This window comes from Hemitrygon akajei, chromosome 31 (assembly GCF_048418815.1).
Source record: "Hemitrygon akajei chromosome 31, sHemAka1.3, whole genome shotgun sequence".
Lineage (NCBI taxonomy): Eukaryota > Metazoa > Chordata > Chondrichthyes > Myliobatiformes > Dasyatidae > Hemitrygon > Hemitrygon akajei.
Genome location: NC_133154.1, coordinates 22,191,265 through 22,209,205, shown reverse-complemented (window position 1 = coordinate 22,209,205; position 17,941 = coordinate 22,191,265). Strand labels below are relative to the sequence as shown.

The window sequence follows — 17,941 nt, the reverse complement described above, 5'->3', positions numbered from 1 at the left end:
TCACCATCCAGCTATCCTCCTTTCCCTCACCTCACCTTTACATTCTGACATCTTATTCCTTCCTTTCCAGTCCTGATGGAGGGTCTCAGCCCAAAATATCGATGCCTTGTTTGTGCCATGGATGCTGCCTGACCTGCTGAGTTTCTCCAGTGTTTTGTATATGTTGCTTTGGAGTTGCAGCATCTGCAGAATCTCTTGTGTTTAAACAAAGGTATACTAACCTTGAGTCCTCCCTTCTGTCCCACCACAGAGAGGCAAGACTCCAACACATACCCTCAAACGCTGGATACAGTCAATGGGATTAGCAAAACAGATATAACCAAACAGTGGCAACATTCCAAATGCAAAAGCTCCTTCTTTCTACTCAGAATCTCAAACCCAAGTCAGAGCACAGGCCCCTCCGAAGTGGCTTGCGTTCAGAAGTCAACAGTTCAACTGAGTGAACCAAGCAAATAAAAAGCTGCTGGGAGAACATGAGGTGGGGGGGGGGGGGGGGGGGTTACGTGTCAAGCAGCATCTGTGGAGGAAAATATGGGGTTGATACTCTTCATCTGGACTGCTGGAGGAATACTTTTTCAAAGTAGGCATACCTCAAAGCACTGGAGGGGATCCAGAGGAGGTTCACAAGAATGATTCCAGCAGTGAGAAGGTTAATGCATGAGGAACTTTTGATGGCTCTGAGATTGTACTTGCTGGAGTTTGGAAGAATGAGGGGGCGGGAATTTCACTGAAACCTACTGAGTATTGAGTATTGAAAGGCTTAGAAAGAGTGGATGTGGAGAGGATGTTTCCTATAGTGGGGGAGAGTCTAGGACGAGAGGACCTCAGAATAGAAGGACAACCCTTTAGAACACAGATGAAGAGGAATTTCTTTAGCCAGAGGATGGTGAATCTGTGGAATTCTTTGCCACAGACGGCTGTGGGGGGGGGGGGGGGCAAGTCATTGGGTGTATTTAAAGCAGAAGATGATAGGTTCTTGATTAGTAAAGGTGTCAAAGTTTAAGGAGAGAAAGCAGGAGAATGGGGTTGAGAAGGATAATAAATCAGCCATGATGGAATGGCAGAGCAGACTCAATGGGCCAAATTGACTAATTCTGCTCCTATCTCTTATGGTCTTTAATTCCCACTGCTCTCGTAGGGAGTTTGCACATTCACCCTATGGGTTTCCTCTCACGTTCCAAAGACATTCAGGTTACGGTTAGTAAGTTGTGGGCACACTACGTTGGCACTGGAAGCATGGCACCATTTGCAGGCTGTCCTAGTACATCCTCGGATTGTTGATCATTAATGCATTCACTATACATTTCACTATACGTTTTTAAAATCCTAGCCTTGCCTTGTGATCTTCCTAGAACCAGTCATACGCAGGCTACCGTGTAGCTTACCTGCATTAACGCTTGTGGCCACCTCTGGGCTGCCTGGCCTCAGGGCCTCATTGTTCCTGCTCCGCTCAGTCCAGCTGGGCAAAGACCTCTGCGTTCTTACTCCCACCTTGTTCTTCTTCTCACCAAAGAATCGGAGAGCAAAAAGCTAGGTGTGTCCGTATCACAGAGAAGGTTTGCTGTCCACCCTGAAACCAAATGTTCGTGAAAATGTAAGTAAATAGGACCAAGAGTTGGCCACTTAGCCCTTCTAGCCTGTCCTGTCACTCAAGATGACGGCTGCTGATTTACCCCAAGTCTCAACTCCTCTTCTTTGCCAGCTGCCCATCTCCACAATTCCTCGCTCTTTCCCATCTCCTTTACAACTGGCCCAGAGATCTGGGCCACACAGTCCTCTGGAACTGAGGATTCCAGAGGTTTGCCACCCTCTGTGAGAAGTTCCCACATACCTCCTTACCTTAATAGCGTTTAAATGACCACTTCCTTACCTTGTAAATACATCCCCTGGTTTGAGACTCTCCCACCAGGGGAAACTTAAATGCCCAATGACTCCCCCAGGGAATTTATACTCCTCTCCCAATTCAACTCCTTGTGTGTAGAGTTCCTCATTGTCCTCAATTCCCCAATCTTCCAAGAGTTAATCAATTCCTTCTTTAAAGACCCACAAAGATCTGGCTTCTAAGACCTTTGTGAGGAGATCCTTCGCACCTCAGTTTTCAATGACTGACAAAAGTCTGAAATCATGTACGATCAGGCTCAGGGCCAGCTTCTAGCCCACTGTTGAACAGTCCCCTAAAATTATAAGAGGCCTCTTTCTCTTCTAATCCACCATGTCATGGTCTTTATGCCTTATTGTCTGCCTGCACTATACTTTCTCCGTAACACTTTATTCTACATAATATTTTGTTTTGTATTACCTCAATGCACTGTTGTAATGAAATGATCTGTATGTGTGAGATGTTGGACAAAGTGTTTCACTGTACCTTGTACACGTGACAGTAATAAAACAAGTAAACAGGTTTTTTTTCCTTTGTAGTTGGAAACTCAGGGAATAACCCAATTGTGTAGGAAAGAGAAGAGGACAAAGGTTGCCCAAAGTGACGTCTGATCAGAATTCATTTCCAAGATTCAAAGTACATCTTTTATCAAAGTATGGATGCAATATACATCTCTGAGATTCGCCTTCCCATGGACGGCCACTAAACAAGGAAAACTATGGAAACTGTTCAAAGAAATGCATTAACCCTCCGTCCAACGTATGTATTTAAAAAAAATCATGCAAATGACAAGAAGGAGAGCAAAATACGCAGAATATAAAACACCAGCCTAGAAAAGTCCTCGAAAGAGTCCAGGCGTATTCAGTTCAGTTCAATCTGGCACCGTGACACTCATTATCTACAGGCTGCTCTGATCAAAATCACACCAAATAGCAACAAAAAATTAGGACGAGAAACCAGAAACCAGAGCCATGTTATAACGTGAACTACAGAGTCCAATCCACAAACCATGTCGATTAAACCCAAAGGCTGAAAACAAACACTCAGGTAAGAACTACAGTGAGAATCACTTACTCACCCTTTGATTATACTTTTGCCTCCTAGGTGGTGAACTTGGATTGGAAAAGTTTTAGAAGTTTAGGGCCTAACACTGGCAAATGGGATTGGCTTGGACGGGGCATTGTGGTCAGCTGAGGGGACTGTTTCTCCACTCTATTTTGCTCAGTAACTGAGAAAGTGCTTCTTCTCTCTTCAGAAAAAACCATTTGTTGTAAACCTCAAAACAAAACTGCAGGCAATACCAGACTGGAGCATTTTCAGAACAGATGTAATCTAAAATTCCCAGATATCAGCTCTCAGAACCTCCTCTAATGTATCACTTGCGCAAGACCCCACAAAGGCGGAACCAGGCAACTGAACATTGATTTCTCTCATTTCTGGACTCATCTTCCCTTCTCCTTGCTTTGCCATTCCCTTTTCTGGCTTCCCTCTCTCTCCTTCTCCCCATCAGCCCAACACCTCCCTCTCCAGTCCCTCCTCCTTCTCTTTCTCCCGTGGTCCACTGTCCTCTGTTGGATTTGGCTATAGAATTACTATTTTTCTTGTAGTCTCACTTTCCTATTTGAGATTGTATTTTACCCACATAGATGTAATGGTTCAGTAAAAATTTTTTCAGTAATTAAGGTACAGTTACTTCTATATTCTACTAGAACCTTCTTAGTTCTAGTAGCTGGAGTCACACGACTTGAATCTAGCTTTTTTATAGATTAATTGTTATCACTGGAAGTTTTAGCCTCAATCTTGTCTTCCAAAGAACCTTTGGATCGCAAAAGCATCCAGATCCAACATCTCCTACCAAATTCATCTTCTCCAGTTCTTTCCCTCTTCCACCTATCTCCTCCCAGCTTCTCACTTTATCCATACTCCCTAACCCATCAACGCTCCCCCTTGCCTGGTCTCACCCTTCTTTTCCAGCGCTGATGAAGGGTCTCGGCTGTTTATGCTGCCTACCCAGCTGAGCTCCTCCAGCATTCTGTGTGCGTTCCGCAAATCTAAATGAGCTTTCTTCTGATCATTCCAAACATGATTATAGTGAACTAATCAACCACGCAAGACATCACTGTCAAACTCAGGGGCTGCACAATAAGTACGGCTGCTGTCTCACAGTATCTGATTCAGATTCCTCAGCCACGTGTGCATCCAAGCATACACTGAATGAGAACCAGCACAACCCAAGGATGTGCCGGCAGCAGCCCGCAAGTGTCACCAACGTACCACAACCACCAAGAGACTGAATCCTGAGCTCCAGGGGCCAGCTACGTGGCGTGCTCCGATTTCCTCAGACGTCCCAGGGAAATTCAGGTTGGTGGGTGAATCGGCCACCGTAAGTTGCCCCCGCTCCTGTGTGTAGATGAGTGGTGGCACCTTGGAAGAGTTATTGAGCATGTGAGGACAATGATACATGGGATTATTGTAGGATTGGTCTAAGCATGTGGTTGACGGTAGAACAAAGAAACACAATAGAATCAATGCAGTGTTTTTTCATTGATTCTGTTGAATTTCTTTGTTCTACTGTGAATGCCTGCAAGAAAATGAATCTCAGGATAGAATATAGTGGCATATATGAAAATAAATTTACTTTGTACCCTCTGCCACAACCCAGGCCTCATTGCTTATGAAGCGCCAGTAGTGTTATATTGTTTGCTTTTTAAACTTGTCATAAATGCACCTTATGCTAAATGTCAATCTTCCGGAATATATTTTATTACTTGTGGTAATATTACTTCATGTGTTGTGAGTAAGATACTTGTATTGTGCATCTTGCCCAGGAGGAATGTTGTTTCATTTGGTCGTATACACGTATACGGTCGAATGACAGTAAGCACACACCAAATGCTGGAGAAACTCAACAGGTCAGGCACCATGTATAGAAATTAATAGGTAGTCCATGTTTTGGGCAGAGACTCTTCTTCAGGACTGAGAAAGAAGGGGGAAGACAACAGAAATAAAAGGTGGGGGTGGGGAGAGGGGAAGGAGGCTAGTTGGAAAGTGATAGGTGAAGCTAGGTGGGTGGGAAAGGTCAAGGGCTGGAGAAGAAGGGATCTATTAGGAGAAGAGAGTGGACCTTAAGAGAAAGTGAAGGAGGAAGGGACCCAGGAGGAAGTAATAGGCAGGTGAAAAGAAGTAAAATGTCAGAGTGGGGAACAGATGGGGGGAGAAGGAAGGAGGAAGAATTTGTTTACCAGAAGGAAAAAAAAATCAATATTCATGCCATCAGGTGCCCAGACACAATATACTGTTACCCCCCCCACTCTGAGGGTGGCCTCGTCATAGCACAAGAGGAGGCTGTGGACCGACATGTCAGAACAGGAATGGGAATGGGAATTAAAATGCTTAGCCACCGGGAAGTCCCACTTGTGGCGGATGGTGCGGAGGTGCTCAACAAAGCTGCCCCCCAATTTAGGACGGGTCTCACCAGTGTAGAGGAGGCCACATTGGGAGCACCGGACTCAACAGATGTCAGAGTCACAGATGAGATGTCACCTCACCCAGAAACCTGAACTTGACCCTGACTTACATTGATGGCCAGCTTGGACAATGCGACGAAGGGCCTCTCTCTGTGCTGCCTCTTTCTGAAACTCCTCTTCCTTGCTCTCACCCTGTGTAACTGCTTCCCTCCTCACCCTCAGCTCCCCGCCTGGACATCGCTCCCTCGATTATCATTCCATTTTACAGTGAATCATCCCAAGGAGTGACCACATGAAGTAAGCAAGAGAGCAAGGAGACAGACTGAGAAAGTAGGGTGGGGGAGTGGGGGGGGGGGGGGGTTCCTTCTTCTGTTAAGCTTCATAATAACAACTTGCTTTCATTATAGAATTGGTATTGGATCATTATAGACACGTGTACCAAAGTAGAGTAAAAAGCTTGTCTTGCCTACTGTTTATTCAGATTGATTCACTGCACAATGAACTGAGCTAGTAATAGCAAGCATTCCATCAACTGCTCTCCTCATGAGTGACCGCAAGAAACTGCACAGACCAGACCTCAGAGGGATCAGAAGCGGAGAGAGAGCAATTTCAAGCTCCCGGGTGTCAATATCTCTCAGGATCTGACCCGGGCCCAACATATTGATGCAGCTATAAAGAAGGCAAGGCAGCGGCTATACTTCATTCGGAGTTTGAGGAGTTTTGGTATGTCACCGAAGATACTCGAAAACTTCTACAGACGTACCGCGGAGAGCATTCTAACTGGCTACACCACCATCTGGTATCGGGGGGGTGGGGGTGGGGGAGAGCTGCTGTACAGAATCAAAATAAGCTGCAAAGAGTTGTAAACTTAGTCAGCTCCATCATGGGCACTAGTAAACAGGACATCTTCAAGGACTGATGCCTCAAAAAAGTCAGCATCCATCATGAAGGACGCCCGTCACTCAGGTCATGTGTTGTTCTGTTGTTACCGTCAGGAAGGAGGTACAGAAGCCTGAAGGCGCGCACACAACAATTCAGGAACAGCTTCTTCCCCTCTGCCACGTGATCTCTGAATGGACATTGAACACACGAACACTACCTCACTACTTTTTTTATTTCTATTTTTGCACTATTTATTTAACTATATATGTATTATTTACTGTAATTCAGTTTTTTTCTATTATTATGTATTGCAATGAACTGCTGCCTCAAGGGCAACAAATTTCACAATCCATGCCGGTGATATTAAACCAGTCTGTGAGAGTCGTGGACACAACACAGCACATCACAGGAACCAGCCTTGCCTCCATGGACTCTGTCTGTACTGTACACTGCCTCAGCAAAGCAGCCAGCACAATCTTAACCCTACCCACCCCAGACATTCTCTCTCCCACTGGGCAGAAGATACAAAAGCCTGAAAGCACGTCCCACCATGCTCAAGGACATCTTCTATCCCACTGTTATCAGACTCTGAATGAATCGTTTACGTGATAAACAAACTCTCAGCCTCACAGTCTACCTCATTACGATCGTGTACCTGAACTATACGTTTTCAGTTCTCTTAACATTTTGTTCTACATTGCTATTGTTTTACCTCATTCTACCTCGATGCACTGTATAATGATTTGATCTGTATGAACAGTATGCACAACAAGCTTTTCATACCATTACCAATAAAACAACAACAGAATGCAGAATAAAGTGTAACAGCTAAACATCACAGCTAGTGCAGGTAGACAATGTCAGGAATGAGATAGGCAGTAAGGTCAAGAGTCCATTTGACTGCTCTCGGGGACCTTTCCAATAGTGTTAGACAACGAGAGAGAAGCTGTCCTTCAGCCTTGTGCTACAGGATTTCACGCTTTTGGAGGACAGGAAGGGGGGGGGCACAGAGAGAATGTCTGGGGTGGGTGGGGTCTTTGATTACGCTGGCTGCTTTACTGAAAAAGTGCTGACCGAGTCCACGGGAGGGAGGCTGGTGCGAAGTTGTGTCCACCGGCAGAACAGCTGCCATACCGTGGCGCATTCAAATAGGATGCTTTCCAGATCGGGCACGTTGATGAAAATCGGTATGGGTTGACGGAGACATGACAGATTTCTTCAGCCTCATGAGGAATAGAGGCTTTGCAGAGTTTTCTTCATCTTGGCATCCACATAATTAAACGAGGACAAGCTATTAGCGACGTGTAACCCTCAGCCTCAACACCCGTTGATGTAGACAAGATCATGTGCACCAACACCCCCCCCCCCTCCCCCACCACTACCACTTCCTGAAGTCAATGACCAGCTCTTTTATTGACTGACATTGAGGGAAAGGTTACTGTCATGACAGTGTGACACTGGGCTTTTATATCCTTCCTGTACTCATTGTTACTTGGTATGTGGCCCAATACGGTGGCGTCATCTGCAAACTTGTAGATGGACTGAGAGCAGAACCTGGCCACACAGCTGTGCGTGTTCAGGCAGCAGAGGATGTGCCTTTGTGGAGCACTTGTGTTTAGAATATAACAGCTTTAACATAGTAAAACTCGATTGAAGTGCGTGGAATGGGCTGCTGGCGGCAGCGGTAGAGGTGGAGACGATAGGGTTTTTTAAGAGACTCCTAGGAAAATAGAGGGCTATGGGTAAGGCTAGGTAGTTCTCAGGTAAGGACATGCTCGGCACAGCTTTGTGGGCCGAAGGGCCTGTACTGTGCTGTAGGTTTTCTATGTTTCTATGTTTTTCTAAAACTCCCCAAAATGCTTCTCAGTCAAGCAAAGTAAGTTGCTGATATTGATAACATTTCCTTAATGGAGAACGCCTGCGTGTGACTTTGTTTAACGTGGGGAAACTGATGCACAGGCAGCCACCACACAGTCCATAATAAATTGGGGTCAGGGAGCAGTGACATGGAGTGCAAGATGCCTGGGGGCCCTTCCTCTATCGTCACTGTGATGTGTCGTCAGCTTCCGCCAGCTCCACTGTCGAGGTCTCGGTTGGAGCACTCTTCTTCCAGACATCCACCTTAACCGTAGCACCATGGGTGACCTAGCAAGAGCTAACTGCCGGACAGTATCACTTTCAGGATCTCAGAAACTCATAGCACTCTCAACCACAGAAAGGTGATGATCCTCAAGGAAGATTGTCCACACGAGTTTTAAGGAAAAGTGGCAGGTTTTAAGGAACGTCTTAAGTAGAGGAATGAAAAGTGTTTCAGGACAGAAGTCCTGATGAAGGGTCTCGGCCTGAAACGACAACTGTTTATTCTTCTCCACTGATGCTGCCTCACCTGCTGAGTTCCACTAGCTTTTTGTGTGTGTTGTTTTGGATTTCCAGCATTTGCAGATTTTCCTCACGTTTAAGGACAGGATTTCAGAGCCTGAGGCATTGCTATTGACAGCTAATAGTGGGGCATTTAAATCTGGGGACAAGCAAAAGGCCAGTCTTAGAGGAACACAGAGTTCAAAATTGAAAGTATTTTTAAAATTTATTGAGACACAGCGCAGCCCTTCGAGTTGCACTGCCCAGCAACCCCCAATTTAACCCTAGCCTAATCACGGAACAGTTTATAATGGCCAATTAACTTACCGACCGGTACGTCTTTGGACTGTGGGAGGAAACCAGAGCACCCAGAAGAAACCCACAGAGTCACAGGGAGAGTGTACAAACTCCTTACAGGTAGCAGTGGGAATTGAACCCGAGTCGCTTGTACTGTAAAGCATCGTGCTAATCCTTGCAGATTTTATTATCCAAGTACATACATGTCACCATACAACACAGACAAAATGCTGGAGCAATTCAACATTTGGAAGTGAATACACGGTCGATGTTTTGCGCCGAGACCCTTCATCAGGATTCTCACCATATACTTCCCTGAGATTCATTTTGCAGGCATTCACAGTAGAACAAATAAATGCAGTAGAATCAATGAAAAATCATACACAAACAAAGATGGGCAAACAACCAACATGCAAATACAAAAAACACAAATAATAATAGACAATAGGTACAGGAGTAGGCCATTCAGCCCTTTGAGCCAGCACTGCCATTCAATGGCTGATCATCCACAATCAGTACCACATTCCTGCCTTCTCCCCATATCCCCTGACTCTGCTATCTTTAACAGCTCTATCTAACTCTTTCTTGAAAGCATCCAGAGAATTGGCCTCCACTGCCTTCTGAGGCAGAGCATTCCATAGATCCACAACTCTCTGGGTGAAAAAGTTTTTCCTCAGCTATGTTCTAAATGGTCTACCCCTTATTCTTAAACTGTGGCCTCTGGTTCTGAACTCCCCCAACATCGGTTTCAATCAGATCCCCTCTCATCCTTCTAAATTCCAGTGTATACAAGCCCAGTCGCTCCAATCTTTCAACATATGACAGTCCCTCCATCCCGGGAATCAACCTCATGAAACTACGCTGCACTCCCTCAATAGCAAGAATGTCCTTCTTCAAATTTGGAGACCGAAACTGAACACAATACTCCAGGTGGGGTCTCACCAGGGCCCTGTACAACTGCAGAAGGATCTCTTTGCTCCTATATTCAACTCCCCTTGTTATGAAGGCAAACGTGCCATTAGCTTTCTTCACTACTTGCTGTACCTGCATGCTTACTTTCAGTGACTGGTGAACACCTAGATCTCGTTGTACTTCCCCTTTTCCTAATTTGACACCATTCAGATAGTAATCTGCCTTCCTGTTCTTGCCACCAAAGTGGTTAACCTCACATTTTTCCACATTAAACTGCACCTGCCCACTCACCAACCTGTCCAAGTCACCCTGCATTCTCATAACATCCTCCTCACATTTCACACTGCTACCCAGCTTTGTGTCATCTGCAAATTTGCTAATGTTACTTTTAATCCCTTCATCTAAATCATTAATGTATATTGTAAATAGCTGCAGTCCCAGCACCAAGCCTTGTGGTACCTCACTAGTCACTGACTGCCATTCTGAAAGGGACCCGTTAATCCCTACTCTTTGTTTCAATTTTCTATCCATGTTAGTACCCTACCCCCAATACCATGTGCTCTAATTTTGCACACTAATCTCCTATGTGGGACGTTATCAAAGGCTTTCTGAAAGTCCAGGTACACTACATCCACTGGCTCTCCCTTGTCCATTTTCATAGTTACACCCTCAAAAAATTCCAGAAGATTAGTCAAGCATGATTTCCCCTTCGTAAATCCATGCTGACTGGGACCGATCCTATTACTGCTATCCAAGTGTGCCACTATTTCATCTTTTATAATTGACTCCAGCATCTTCCCCACCACTGATGTCAGGCTAACTGGTCTATAATTCCCTGTTTTCTCTCTCCCTCCTTTCTTAAAAAGTGGGATAACATTAGCTATCCTCCAATCCTCAGAAACTGATCCTGAATCTACAGAACATTGGGAAATGATTACCAATACGTCCATGATTTCTAGAGCCACCTCCTTAAGTACCCTGGGATGCAGACCATCAGGCCCTGGGGATTTATCAGCCTTCAGTTCCATCAGTCTACCCAACACCATTTTCTGCCTAATATACTGTGAATATGAGTTGCACTGAATTGAATTGAATTAAATTGAGTTTCTTGCTTACATCCTTCATATTCATGAGGAGTAAAAAATTTTAGTTACGTCTCCGTCTAAATGTGCAATTTATAATAAATAATATGTACAACAGGATAGTCAATATAACACAGAAATACAGTTGTGTCCACATGAATTAGTCAGTCCATGGCCTGGTGGAAGAAGCTGTCCCAGAGCCTGTTGGTCCTGGCTTTTATGCTGTGGTACCATTTCCCAGATGGTAGCAGCTGGAACAGTTTGTAGTTGGGGAGTCCATAGGTTGTGGAATTAGTTACTCATAGGAGTGAGAAGAATGCAGAGATAGGGACGAGGGCGAGGACACAGAGAAATTTGTAAAGGAGAAATTTAAAAGGCTAGTAAGTCTCAAGAGTTCCATCCAGCCAAGGAGCTCAATGTTGCTCATATCTACCCAAGGGATCATTTCAAACTTCAAATTCCCAGTTCTGTTCTGACAGGAAGCAGTATTGTATGTTCCCAATTTCAAAATTAGGGGCGTGGGGCGGCATGGTAACGTAGTGGTTAGCACAATGCTTCACAGTACAGGCGACCCAGGCTCATTCTGTTGCTGCCTGTAAGGAGTTTGTACGTTCTCCCCACGACACCGTGGGTTTCCTCCAGGTGCTCCAGTTTCCCCACAGTCCAAAGACGTACCGGTTGGTAAGTTAATTGGTCATTGTAAATTGTCCTGCGATTAGGCTAGGGTTAAATCGAGGGCTGCTGGCAGCATGGCTCGAAGGGCCTATTCTGCACTGCATTTCAATATATTTTTAAAAAACGCATTTCCAATTAAAGATACTCTTCACCGCTAAGCCAGCTCAGAAATATGCAATTGTAACAAGACCATAAGACATAGAAGCTGAATTAGGCCTGTAATATCACCATACTGCTTTTGTGCTGAAAATCACTTTTACTTGCAACCTCAGTGAAATTACTTCTGCCGGATTTCTGTGCTCTTGTGGCTTCAAAGTGATTTTTGAATAGGCGAAATGGAATAGTTTTGGTCAGGGGTGTCAAACTCATTTTAGGTCACGGGCCGGATTGAGCGAAATGCAGCTTCATGCGGGCCGGATCAGTTGGACGCGTGCGAACGCAGCTTTCGTTGCCTCCGTTTTTTCAGCCTGCTCTCATGTGTCTCAGTCTCTGCTATAACTGCAAAGTGTTTCACTTTACAAATTCCGTTTCTTATGAAGAAGACTGCCGAATAAACACTAAAAACCCTGAAAACCTGGTACCTGAATAAACTCAGCATTAGCCATATCATACGCCTTAGGCGCTTCGATTACTGGGGCCAGCTTTAATAGTAATTAGATATTATCTCGCGGGCCAAAGATAATTCCACCGCGGGCCGGATTTGGCCCGCGGGCCTTGAGTTTGACATATATGGTTTTGGTTGATCATTGTCACATGAACTGAGATACAGCGAGAAGCCTCTCTTGCACATTGTTCATACAGATCAGATCACTACACAGTTCATCGAGCTAGAAAAAGGTAAAACAATAACCGAATGCAGAATAAAGTATAACAGCAGTGCAGGGCAACAATGAAGAAAGACTAGCTTTATAGAAACACGAAGTGGAATGCATTAACAAGAGAAAATCCGCAGACGCTGCAAGTCCGAGCAATACACAAAAACTGCTGGAGGAACTCAGCAGGCCAGGCAGCAACTATGGAAAACAGCACAGGGTCTCGGCCCGAAACGTCGACTGTACTCTTTTCCATAGATGCTGCCTGGTCTACTGAGTTCCTCCGGCATTCTGCGTGCATTGAAGTGAAATCCATTGTTTTGCATCAACAGCCAACACAGTCCGAGGATGTCCTGGGGGCAGCCCCTCAAGTGTCACCATGTTTCCGGTGCCAACCACAGCACGCCAATAACTTACCATCCTGTACGTCATTGGGTGGCATGATGGCATAGTGTTTTCGGCAACCCTTGACAGCACCGGCTATAAGATCAAGGTTCGATTCCCGCCACTGTCTGTACGGAGTTTGGACATTCTCCCCGCGAGGGCGTGGGTTTCGTCCCACATTCCACAGATGTACGGGTAGGGTTAGTGAGTTGTTGGCGGCAGAGGTGTGGTGACACTTGTGGGCCGCCCAGCAAAACCCTCACTGATTTGATTTGATGCAAATGACACATGTCACTGCCTATTTCACGTAACAATTCATCTTTACTCTTCAAAATCTTTGGAAATATGGGAGTAAACTAGAGCACCCGAGTGGTCACAGGGAGAATGTGCAAACTCCCTAAAGGCAGCAGCAGGAATTAAACCCCCATTTGCCAGCTCTGTAAGGGATTATACCAACTGCTACGCATAAGGTGCAAGGTCATAACAATGTAGATTGTGAGGTGAAGAGTCCACCTTATTGTACTAGAGAACTGTTCAATAGTGAGGTAGAAGCTGTTCTGGAATTGCTGATCTCCCGAGCTGAGCAAGTAATGCTGGCAAAGGTAACCATTCACTTTGTGATTCCAGTTCCATCCAATAGATTTTTAACCCATCTCCCCAACTCTGCGGAGCTTATTCCATAGTCTGCTATTATTTAAATTGTCATCCAGTTAGTGACATCAGCAGCCCCGATTGGGGTATTGAGTCCCCATGAGCACTTCCAGCCATTCCATACCACCCCAGAAGGCGAGCTTCTGTAGGCAGTGTGAGCTCAGTACCATACCACCACAAGGTGAGCAGGTATCGGTCTTCACAGTACCACAGAAAGGTAACAGTCATTCAGTTTGCAGAATCAGTGTCAGCATATCGACTGATACAAGAACATTCCAGCGAGTCCCCTCTCCTGATATTCATCCTCCTCTCAAGGGAAATTTATTATCAAAGTATGTATTTGTCACCATTTACTCCATTTTCTTGCAGGCATTCACAGGACATGCACAGAAAAACAATAGAGCCAATGAGAAACTACACACCAACAAAGACCGGCAAACAACCAACGTGGAAAAGACAAACTTTGCAAATACAAATAAAAGTATAAGAATCATAAACACAAAATAGTCTGCAGATGCTGGAAATCCAGAGTAACACACACAAAACACTGGAGGAACTCAACAGGTCAGGCAGCATCTAGGGAAATGAATAAACAATCAACGTTTAGGGCTGAGACTCTTCATCAGGACTAGGGAGGAAGGGGGAAGACGCCAGAATGAAGCGGGGGGGGGAGAGAGGCAGGAAGACGCTAGAAGGTAATAGGTGAAGCTGGGAGGGAGGTAAAGGCAAAGAGATGGAGAGGAAGGAATCTGATAGGAGAGTAGAATGGACCATAGGAGAAAGGGAAGCAGGAGGATCACATGGGAGAGGTGATAGGTAGGTGAGAAGAGGCGAGAGGCCAGAATGGGGATGAGAAGAGGAGGGAAGGGGTAGACACAAGTGAATCTGCAGATGCTGGAAATAAATAAAAACACAAAATGCTGGCGGAACTCAGCAGGCCAGACAGCATCTATGGGAGAAGGTAGTGACGATGTTTCGGACCGAAACCCTTCATCAGGAAAGGCGTAGAACTTTTTTTTAAACAGGAAGAAAAAACCGATATTGATGCCATCAGGTTGAAGGCTACCCAGACTGAATATAAGGTGTTGCCCACCCACCTAGAGGTGGCCTCATCATGGCACAAGGAGGTCATGGTCCGATGTGCTGCAATGGGAATCAGAATTAAAATGCTTGGCCACCAGGAAGTTCAGCTTTTGGCAGATGGAGCGCAGGTGCTCCACCTCCGCTCTGTAACAAATAAACAATACGGAGAGTCCTTGAAAGTGAGTTTACAGGCTGTAGGATCAGTCCAGAGTTGAGGGGACTGAAGTTCTCCACACTGGTTCAGCAGCCTGTTGGTTTAAAGGCAATAACTACTCCTGAACCTGGTAGTGGGGGATCCTGTACCTTCTTTCTGAAGGCAACAGCGAGAAGAGAAGATGGCCTGGATGATGGGGATCCTAGAAGATGGATGCTGCTCTCTTGTGGGAGTGCTCAATGGTGGGGAGGGCTTTGCCTGTGGTGGAGAGGGCTGTGTCCGCCATTTTCCCTCACTATTCCCCACTGCAGATTCTATCCTCTAGATGTGTCAAGAAGTTTTCTTTTCAAACTATCACCCCAGGATCCGATTCATTTATCTATCACACATGCCTCAAAACTGGAGGTTGGATGCCTGACGTCTGAGGGCCTTGGGCCAAGGACTGGTGATGGGGGGGCCTGGAAACACCCTGTCCTAAGGACGCACCCCAAGGATATGCACAAACAGCAACAATACCAGGTAAACAAGCTTCTTCCCCAACCTCCCCACCCAGCGTCAGGCCTCCAACCCTGGTACAGGGTGTCTCTGGACCTCCAACTTCCAGTCCTTGGCCCGGACCTGTTGACCTCCGCTCCAACCTTTCTGCCTTGACCTCCGGACTCGCTGACATGATGGGCAAGGGAGTCACTGGCTCTCCTACATTTGGTAACTGTCATTATAAGGGCGTATTAGTGCAGGTCAGTCTGGCTAGGGACTTATCAGTGCACACAAAATGCTGGAAGAACTCATGCATCATCTATGGAGAGAAATAAACACTCGACATTTCGAGCCAAGAACCTGCATCAGGACTGGAAAGGAGGGGACAGAAGCCAATCGCCTTCATTCTCTCTGGTTCTTGATAAATCCATCAATGAGAACATCTTTCTTCGATCAGCTCCATCTCCGTCCCTGCATGGCTTCAACTACCTTTAATCAAGACACCTAAGTAATGTCTGGAGGAGAGAGTTGCCTGTGACCACCAGAAGAAACACTTGTCAGTCCACGGCCTCCTTTACTGCTACGAAGAGGCCACTCTCAGGTTGGAAGAGTAACACCTCACATTCCTCCAACCCGACATGGGGGTAAATTTCTCGAACTTCTGGTTATTCCTCCCCTTTCCCACTTCTTTTTTTTCATTCTAAGGACTGGTTTCCTTCCCAGTCCTTCTCTTCTCCTCACCTGCCCATCACCACCCACTGGTTCCCCTGCCCCTTCCTTTTCTATGCTCCACTCTCCACTCCTGTCAGATTCCTTCATCTTCAGCCCTTTCCCTCTTCTATCTGTCACCTCCAAGCTACTTATTTCATTCCTCCTCTCCCCCCCCCCCCACTCACCCAGCTTCCCCCTCACCTGCCAGCTTGTACTCCTCCCACCTTCTTACTCTGGCTCCCCTCCCCAGTCCTGATGAAGCGTCTCCGCTGAAACTTCAGCTGCTTCTTCCCCTCCACAGACGCCGCCTGACCTGCCAAGTTCCTTCAGCACCTTGTGAGTGTTGCACGACGACTCTTCGCCTTCCTTGACTCGGGCCTGCTGAAAACCAGTGCTGAGACGTCCAAGTCAGGCAGAGTTCACAAGCATTACACAATGAATGGTTTCTGTTCACAATGCTTGTCAGGCGCTTTGTGCACAGGACTCCACAACCAGCAAGAACAGGGGATTTTTCTCTTCTCACCTCATACACCAAATAAGAACAGTTCAGAGAAGAAGGTGAGCGTTTCATCCCAGAAGATGGCTTGCCTTCCATATTTAAAGCTTTATTTGAATGGATTTTCTTGTGCCCAATTCATACCCTCATCATACACAATGCATCTCTGGACAATGCCCCATTAGCAAACAGCTAGCAAAACTGACTGAAAGCATAGACACAAGTTAACCATCAATTAACCCGTGCATAAACCATCACTGAATAACACCCTATCATTAACTAGAAAGTAAAATTAATTGAAATGAAAGAAAAAAAACAACTGATATTGGATAAACAGCATGGGACGACATGCAAATAACAAGATTGAGTTGATGAAGATCAAAGTGACATTTCCCTTTGCTGCAGTCAGTTACAGAATGGAGAGTGCTCCACTTCCATAAGCCAGAGGAGCTGAATTCGGCCTTTTGGCCTATCATGTCTGCTCTATCATTCGATCATGGCTGACTTACAGTCTCTCTCTCAACCTCATTCACCTGCCTTCTTCTCCGCAACCTTTGACACCCTTGCTATTCAAGAACCCGTCAACATCCACTTTAAATACCCAGTGACTTGGCCTCCACAGCATTGAATTCCACAGATTCACCACCCTCTGGCTAAGGAAATTCCCCTTCACCTCCATTCTAAGTCTATGTCCCTCTATTCTGAGACAGTGCCCTCCAGTCCTAGACTCTCCCACCATAGGAAACATCTTCTCCACATCCACTCTATCTAGGCCCTTCAATATGCGATAGATTTCAATAAGATTCTCTCTCTTATTCTTCTAAACTCCAGTGAATACAGGCCCAGAGCCATCAAACACACTTCATACATTAACCCTTTCGTTCCTGGGATTATTCTTGTAAACCCTCCACCTGGACACTAATGCCAACGTATTCTTTCTTAAATATACGGTCCTAAACTGCCCACAATACTCCAAATGCAGTCTAGCTAATGCCTTATAAAGTCGTAGCGTTACATAAGACCATGCGACTAGTTACCCTTGAATGGTCAAACGAAATCCACAGGGCAAGAGAATTTTTTTTTTAAAAACCCTTTTTGTTGCGTCCACTATTTTTTTAATTCAACGGTTGACAAAATCTGCAGCCTACTGATGATGCAGGAGAGAAGAGGAGAGATGATCTACTCCTGGCCTCATGTAAACAGGAAATAAACACAGCACTCCCCTTACTCACCTACATTTAGTGCATCATCTAAACAGGATCACTCCCACACAGCACTCCCCTGCCCATGTTAAATGCCATTGAGCTTCAGACCCCATTAAATCACTAACCCCGCGTCCTTACCAGCCTGTGTATGAACTACGTGAAGTTTATTCGCTGGATTTCCATCCTTTTATAACTTTTTTTTCTCCTCTCCCTCTCTTCCCCTCTCCAGCAGCTTTGACAACTTCAGGGGCACTCCCACGCAACCTAACGCAGCGCAGGCCGGAGCCCCGCCTTTCCGCAGATGCTTCCGGATTCCCATTGGCTTAGTTTCCTCACAATCTCTCCTTTTACTGGTTAATCCTTGCGTCTATCAGCGCTGCGCCAGCAAGCTAGGTTGAGGGCAGACCGAAACCACT

General features: G+C 45.7%; 1 protein-coding gene across 3 annotated transcripts in view; it reads right to left on the bottom strand.

Moving 5' to 3' along the window:
- LOC140719119 (oxysterols receptor LXR-beta-like) overlaps positions 1-17,941 on the bottom strand; it is a 95,175-nt gene that overhangs the window by 57,857 nt on the left and 19,377 nt on the right. For 2 of the 3 annotated variants that reach the window (XM_073033508.1, XM_073033506.1), the window contains exons 1-2: positions 17,664-17,802; positions 1,386-1,570 (exon numbers count right to left, since the gene is read on the bottom strand). The gene's annotated coding sequence lies outside the window, so the exon portion shown is untranslated. Of the gene's footprint in view, positions 1-1,385; positions 1,571-17,663; positions 17,803-17,941 lie in introns of those variants that run through there. The other variant, XM_073033507.1, reaches the window with a different exon arrangement.